At 48.2% G+C, this 8,157-nt stretch overlaps 1 long non-coding RNA gene across 1 annotated transcript; it reads left to right on the top strand.

The window, feature by feature from the left end:
• Window positions 1-3,884: 3,884 nt before the first annotated feature.
• On the top strand, window positions 3,885-6,254 carry LOC142924614 (uncharacterized). Its single transcript, XR_012941718.1, has 3 exons — window positions 3,885-4,077; window positions 5,336-5,371; window positions 6,132-6,254. It is a non-coding gene; the product is annotated as an uncharacterized LOC142924614 (long non-coding RNA).
• The last annotated feature ends 1,903 nt before the right edge of the window (window positions 6,255-8,157 follow it).

The raw sequence follows: 8,157 nt of genomic DNA, 5'->3' as shown, positions 1-8,157 counted from the left end.
TGACCGCTCCATCTTCGTGAACCAGCGTGTTGGGACGCTAATTCACTACTTTGAAGCAACAAACGCGTGTTGTAGGATGTGGCAGTGCATTTGTCTGCGTGGTTGTTGATACTGCGAAGGGGCAGTGGTGGCTGCTGAAGTGCGACTTCTGGAGCTTCTTCCTCCTCCTCCACACATTATTTTAAGTACACCACAGTACTTACAATAATTATTAGTCCATCTGTGGGTTGTATGAATGTCTCCTAACGCCGTGTTGGTCACAGGAAGTATTTGACTATACTTCACCATTCCTGGTGGGTGAGGGCTGGGGAAAGCCCTCCGATTCTATCCACCACACGGGGAATGTTAACAACACGCACTGCGCTTCTGGTCAAATAACTCGCACGGCATGGCAAGGCCCTCATCCAGCAGTGGATGGACCAGGGCTGCCCACGCTGCCTGCGTTGTGTTTGTGAGCGAGGGTGTGGGGAGCGGTGGCGCAGCGGTTAGCGCTACGCTGCGCTACGAACCCGGCGACCCGAGTTCGATTCCCGCTCACGGCCACCAACACCAGTGACGATTATCTGAACAGGTCTTGGGCCTCCCCTAGGTCGACTCGGCCTCAAATGAGTACCTGGTTGCGGTGTGTAAACATCGCCAATGGGGGAGACAAAGGCGGCCGGGCGTGGTGCTGGCCACCCACCCCCTCGTGTGCCGTGCCGGCCTTCGTAGGTGCTCGCTAACAGCACTTGCCCCTACAGTCTGTTAAGGGTTCACTGGGGATCTTTGCTTTTGTTTGTTAGTCTGTGAGTCTGTGTGAGTGAGTTACTTTGTGAGTTCATGTGAGTTACTCCGAGTCTGTGAGTGTGTTACTCGGTGAGACTGAGTTGAGTGGGAGTGACTGTGAGTTACTGTGTAAGTCTGTGAGTGTGTGAGTTACTCTGAGTCTGTGTGAGTCTGAGTGAGTCTCCGAGTGTCAGAGTGAGTGACTATGTGAGTCTCTGAGTGAGTGACTCCTTGTGTCTCTGTGGCTCTGTGAGTCTGTGTGAGTGAGTTACTTTGTGAGTTCATGTGAGTTACTCTGAGTCTGTGTGAGTGAGTTACTTTGTGAGTTCATGTGACTTACTCCGAGTCTGTGAGTGTGTTACCCGGTGAGACTGAGTTCAGTGGCAGTGACTGTGAGTTACTGTGTAAGTCTGTGAGTGTGTGAGTGAGGGACTTTGTGAGTCTCTGGGTGTGAGTGTGCGTCTCTGAGTGTGGCTCTGTGAGTCTGTGGTTCTGAGTCTGAGTGTGCATCTCTGAGTGAGTGGCTGTGAGTCCCTGAGTGTGGCTCTGAGTCTCTGAGTGTGGCTCTGTGAGTCTGTGGCTCTGAGTCTCTGAGTGAGTGACTTTGCGAGTCTCTGAGTGTGGCTCTGATTCTCTGAGTGAGTGACTTTGTGAGTCTCTGAGTGAGTGACTGGATCTCTGAGTGTGGCTCTGTGAGTGCGTGCGAGTCTCTGAGTGAGTGGCTGTGAGTCCCTGAGTGAGTGACTGAGTGTGACTCTGTGAGTCTCTGAGTGCGTGTTACTCTGCGAGTCTGTGTGTGTCAGAATTAGTCTGTGAGTCTGTGTATGAGTTACTCTGTGAGTCTGTGTGAGTGAGTCTGTGAGTGAGTCTGTGGGTCTCCTTGAGTGAGTGTAAGTCTGTGTGAGTGACTGTGATTCTCTGAGTGACTCAGTGAGTCTCTTGAGTGTGGCTCTGTGAGTCTGAGTGAGTGACTGTGAGTCTCTTGAGTGTGGCTGTGAGTCTCTTGAGTGAGGCTCTGTGATTTTGAGTGAGTGACTCTGTGAGTCTCTTGAGTGTGGCTCTGTGAGTCTGAGTGAGTGACTGTGAGTCTCTTGAGTGTGGCTGTGAGTCTCTTGAGTGTGGCTCTGTGAGTCTGAGTGAGTGACTGTGAGTCTCTTGAGTGTGGCTGTGAGTCTCTGAGTGTGGCTCTGTGAGTCTGAGTGAGTGACTCGTCATCACCATCGTCATCAACATCATCATCACCGTCGTCATCATCTTCATCACCACCTCCATTACCCAGGTGCCATGGGGTCGACACGCTGAGATGGGATGGGTGGCCAGCACCACGCCTGGCCGCCTTTGTCTCCTCCCATTCACCGAACCTGGATACTCATTTTAAGGCAGAATAGACCTGGGATGGGACCGAGATTGGTTCAGATACTCGTCACCGATGTTGGCCGTGAGTGGGAATAGAACTCGGGTCGCCGGATCCCGTCGCACGGTGCGCTAACCACTTCGGCACCGCTCCCCATGTAATCCTCACTTCAAGCACACACCTCATCACCGACACAGCTTCCACATCGTCATATCCACCACTCCTCCCCCAGGCCCATCGCTTACAACACTCTCACCCCTTCCCTCTCCACAATGCCGATGCACCTCACACTCCCCACACCTCCCATGCTCCCACCAGCAGCTTCCACTCCCGATGACGCCTCCTCACAATACCCCTTCACTCCCTCCCATCGGACCGCCGTTCTCAAACTATAACTTTTAAACTAAGCTATATTTTGATTTAAAGCTTTCGTGAATGCAGGGATTCATATTCTTGGTTCTTTCGGTAAAGTCACGTAGAAGGGAAACAATAAAATAATAAAAATATAAAACAATAAAATTCTCGCGACGTTTCGACTGCAACACAAGCAATCATCACCACCTGATGATGATCATCATCACCTGATGATTGCTTGTGTTGCAGTCGAAACGTCGTGAGAATTTTATTATTTTATATTTGTATTATTTTATTGTTTCCCTTCTATGCGACTTTACCGAAAGAACCAAGAATACAAACTATATTTTTTATTTTACCAGTTTGAGGCCCCACTGAGCTATGGAGCTATTTTTCAGAAGCAACCTGGCTATCACAAATGTTATCTTCAACGAAGTGGCTTATCCCGTGGAAATTTATAGAGGTCAAATACTCTAAACGCGTGATGTTTATTCTAAATGTAGTGAGAGAGACATGCAACCTCAAAATATACAGCAGGCGACAGGGTCCGGATTGAATCCACGGCCTCCTGCGTACCAGGCGAGGTAGTTAACATATTGCCACTGTGGTGCCCTGTGGTCACGTGAGGCCTACCACTTCTGAATGGCTTGTGATGCATATTTGAACATTACTGCAAGCGTCTTAGCCTCATTCATTAGTCAGGTATTCGAAGGGAATATTGGCATTTGGTAACGCTATTTCAAATATCGCTCATTAAACGTTCAATTTTAATGCAATGCAATTGAGGGACTTTGTGGGGTCTTGTCGTGGTCTGGAGCTGTGGTTGTTGTGTTGCTACCTTGCCCAAGCTTGCATTGGTTGACAAATTGGCAGGAATGTATGTACTTTGTATTTTTAGCAATTTGCTTACATTTTCCCCATCTTGCCTCTCATCGGTTTTGGAAATAGCTCGCTGACCCTCCCCTACTGGACATATGTGAAAAAGATCTTCATAGCTCATCGGATTCCTCCAGGATATAAAATAGATTCTGATTCTGATTAATCAGTGGCGCTGCGAACAACCTATTCCCTCTATTGCTGCGGGAATCTGCATCCACACATGATCAAGCACCCCTTGTAATGCAATACACTTGGTTCCTTTGTCATAGACATGTAATTCTGCAAATGCGCAGAAATGTCTACCGTATGCGACTTACTCCAGACAAGGTTAGACTATTAAACGTGACCTGTTGTGACACGTCTAATGTGTATTGTGTGGTCGTTATCACAGAAAGATGCATCTGGCAATGTCCTAATGGACCAAAAATAGTAAAAAGGAGGCTGGGTCTGTGTTGTTCAGAGTGACCACCATATACAGACTCTTGTACGTACAAACGAGTTCGGTTCCATAGGTCTGTTCGTAAGTCGATTTGTTCGTGAGTCCAACTTTACTCCCGTCGATTTCAAACACGTTTTACGACTTGTACACTAAACACGGGGAATGGCTTTAACAGTTGCCTCTGGTTCTTCACGTTCTGCAGATGTAGATGCCACCATCACCACCTATTGTGCGGTGGTTGAACTTGCGACTCTCGGTCCGAACAGGAAACTGGACATACGGACAGGTTTGATCATATCTCTGAAAGTTCATAAGTCGAATGTTCGTAAGTAGAGGAGTCCCTGTGTAGTGGCATAGAATCGTAATGTAACAGCATAGCGCCTGCTGCTGGCAGGGAAAGGGATCTGAGGCTTACGGCCCTGACGTCAGCAGGCCAGGTTATACACAAGAGGGGGATCTAGGGAAAGGTCGCAGAAGGGGCACTGAATTCATAATGATACAATAATTCAGAAACACTGTACAAGTGTACAGCACGTCAGATCATTACATGGCCTAACCCTGGTTGGAAACACCGTGGGAGTGAAGAAGAAGATTGATTAATAATCATTATTTACATTTGTAAGGTGCATTTTTATCCGTATGCCACCAGACTTAACTTGGAGTGTCTAAATTCTCTTTGCCCACCAGAATGAATAGACCTCATCTTTCCCACCCCTGCAGACTTGGTATTAAAGTAGATACATGCTAATGTTTACAAAGTAACGGGCTCTTGACCAATTTCATTTCCACATAAATCAATCATTTGGAAATAGGCCCCACTATACCCCACCGACTACAGCACTCTAATCTTGCCTCCTCGTTTTGCCTCTTCCACCTGCCTCATGCTCGTCAGCACCGCCTTTCGTGCAGCCATGCGGGTGTGAGGTCATCATCACGAGAGGCCGTGCACTTCATCGTTCGCATGCGGCGGAGGAACCACTGAAGTCAAACGTTTACATACGTGCGGTTTAGTGGGGTCATTTCCGAGCGAACTCGGTTTTAGAAGTGTTTATCGTTGAATGTGGAAGGGTTTGGGTTAGTTTTCGGGTTACCACCTTTTCCACTATGGAGATCAAACCCAGACCTATGTTTCAGTCTGTCTAGGTCTGTCAACAACCATGCAGTAGTAAAGTTCAGCACAGTACCGGTACCAGATCTCGGTACAAATTAATTCATGCCACCCAAACACAGATGCCAATTCACAGACTGTCTCGGCTGGACCGGGACAGGAGGTAACCCAAGGGTAGTGGGAGGATAACCGCTTTGTGAGCTATTTGTAAGTAATGCGTTTAGAGTATTTGGCTACTATAAATTTCCACGTGATAAGCCACTTCGTTAAGCTATAATTTGTGGCCAGGTCGCTTCTGAGAAAGAGCTATATAGCTCTCAATGGGCCTTACCTGGTAAATAAAAAATAGTTTACTTTAATGGTATACATACTTGAATTTTACTGCGGATGTTTTAAAACATTTCCTGTCTAACTGTCAACTTTGTTTGAATTTCAGTGGGAGAAGATGCTTCTCACACAGACGTTAAAGCAGGTACCAGAGTCCACCTGAAGCTACTGCAGTGTGCGCCTCATATAGGATTCCATCCATTACTGTTGGTGCGATGGTTTGGATTTTCAAGTTGAAATCTCCTAGTTCATTTTATTTTTACCCAGGCGACAACTCAATTGTCAAGGGTAGTCCTGTTTGGAAGAGGCATCCATGTCTCTTGAGTTCCACATCTTGGAGAGGATGTGATTAGTCAGCATCGATGCCATTTTAGTTGGTGTCACGCATCATGCGTGCATTCTTAAATTGCTGACGCTGACTGAAGACTGAAGATGCAAGTGTGCCATCTGACAATGATAGTTATGAAGCCATTTTTTGCCATTGCCAATCTTCCTTTGTGCTCTGTCAGATTCTGGGATAACACGGCCTTGGTGAAGTCCCCTGGACTTGTGTAATTTCTGCATCAATTTTTTTGTTTCATTTTGAAATCTCTGCTCCACTTCCTTCAATTGCATCCATCTGCACCTCCGATTAGCACGGCTGGCTGACGTACGGCGCGAAAGAGGTTCAACGCACATACCTACAAGGAGTGTAAATTCATACGGTGCCAGAAACTCTGCACGAGTTCGTGCCGCGTTCTCCCGATGTTGCCGTCGATGTTTGTCCAGCGACAAGCCATTCGTTGCCATGCGCGAACCTGTCTCACCTCCACAATCACAGGGCCGAGTGCGTGACGTGTCCGGCAAGCCGTGTGATGTGTCTGCGGATGATAATCTTCAGCAGAGGCCTGTGCCTTCTCCCACAGACGCCGCGCAACTGACGCCGCTCCCAGCGCCGCCGACCTCTGCTTCCCCGGCCACGGCCACGGGGAGTTCCTCTCCTCTGCTGGACACCCCGTGTGCTGGACCTGCTGCTCCACCACACTTGCCTACCCACTACACAGGCACAAAGAGGTACGGGCAGAACTAATGCATAAATGCTTTCAACATAAGTTGGAGAGAGCTGAGCCTTTCTAGGAATTCGGCAATGCTTTCCCACATGTGACTGCTCCCGATATATGACTCGAGAGCATGTAGGTTTTGCTTGCAGGCCACACACACACACATGAATGATGTGTTTGGTATTATCTCATGGAAAATAATAAGTTGCACAAGGGCCAGGGTCATGCCCCATTCATTCTGAACGATTAAACCAAACTGACCCACGTTCACACACGAGAGCAGAGAGGTTGGCTGCAGGGTGACGCACGCGAAGAACGCGTCACTGTGAAAGAGTTAGAAGGTTCCCCTTCGTACCTTCTTACTCTCCCTCCCACCCCCCCTCCTTCCGGTCAGGTGATTTTGAAGTGTCGTCGTCGTCGTCACGCGAGGACGTGGACCGAGACAGCGCGTGGAACCAGTGGCTGCGCTCCGAGATCCCGGGGCTCTTCCTGCTGGCCCTGCACACATTTACCGTGAGTCGGTGCAGATGTGGCCTCGCGATTGGGGCTGCCACCTGTCCGTGTTTGACCCCCGGACAGTGTTCGGGTGGCAGCAGGAATTGATTTGTGTCGAGATCTGGTACCCCGGGTATGGCTATGGTTAATTTTATCACCGTGAACTGCACAGTTTTAACAATAGACCTGGGCTCGCTGAGAAATGTGCCTGGGTTTGCTCTGTCGTGGAAATGGTGGCAACTGTACTTGGGGCATCGGCACGTGTATTCGCGCTCCGGCTCCATTTACACCGAGAGTCACGTGCTTGTCTCGTGTGAGGAGTGGTGGTGTGGCTGTTAAGGGGGCATCCATTTAGTATGTATGCATGGAGGGGGGAGGAGGGGTTAACCCAAATGCGTGCGCTTGCGTATGGGGGGGTCTACTGACAATATGTAAGCCGACTGCAATTGCATGAATCTGCCCATCGCAGTGACATGGGGAAGTAATTGCTTCCGACAAAGGCGTTCTATGACCTTTTAAATCATACTCAGGTTTGAGAACGGGGACAGTTTGCATTCATGATCCTGAATCATGACAATTCCTTGACTCTCCGGCAGTGGTGAATCGTTCCAACCATCAGTAGGAATCGTGTATATGTGTGTATGTGTATGCACAGCTGTACCCATTGGCTTCTGTTATGGTCATGTACGTTTATTTTTTATTTCGTGGAATATCATTTGCTGTACTCCACGCGGTGAGTGCTTTGTGTAGATAGGAATCATGTTATGTAGAGAATATAAATCTAATTCAGTACCTCTATATGTCTCCCACAGACGAGCGGGGAGACAGCAGCCAGGCGGTGAGCCGGCACTCCCAACAATCGCCCAAGCTCTGCGGTTCTCTTTACATTCCGATATTTGCAGCCACTTACTGAGTGTTTACATGTGGGGGGAAACCAGTACACTCGCAGAAAACGAACGAATGTGAGCAAGGGGGCAACGTTCTATCCCGTGCAGATGGAAAGGATTCCACAGTTGTGTTCCACTGCCTCCTGGCAAGCCAGGGTATGACTCATCCTCGATGCCCACCAGAAGGGAGATTGCACACTTGCAATTTAATTCCCTGAGATTATTTATATCATGGGGTAGGCAGTGACAAAGCCCCCGACTCACTTAACATGAACATGCGGTCCAGTGCATTGTACGTGCGAGGATACTTGCTTTCCACAATGCATGAAAGTGTGTTGAACTTGAATCTTGACTTAAAGCTTTCGTGACTGCAGGAATTCATATTTTTTGGGTCTTTCGGTAAAGTCACGTAGATAGAACAATAAAATAATAAAAATAAGTGAATACAAAATAATAATAAAAATATCACGACGTTTTGATCACAACACAAGCAATCTTCATCATTTTTC

The sequence above is a fragment of the Petromyzon marinus genome, chromosome 15 (assembly GCF_048934315.1).
Source record: "Petromyzon marinus isolate PM22_M1 ecotype Great Lakes invasive population chromosome 15, UKy_Petmar_22M1.pri1.0, whole genome shotgun sequence".
Classification (NCBI taxonomy): Eukaryota; Metazoa; Chordata; class Hyperoartia; order Petromyzontiformes; family Petromyzontidae; genus Petromyzon; species Petromyzon marinus.
The sequence above is the reverse complement of the archived record's forward strand: the minus strand, read 5'-3'. Positions and strand labels throughout refer to the sequence as shown.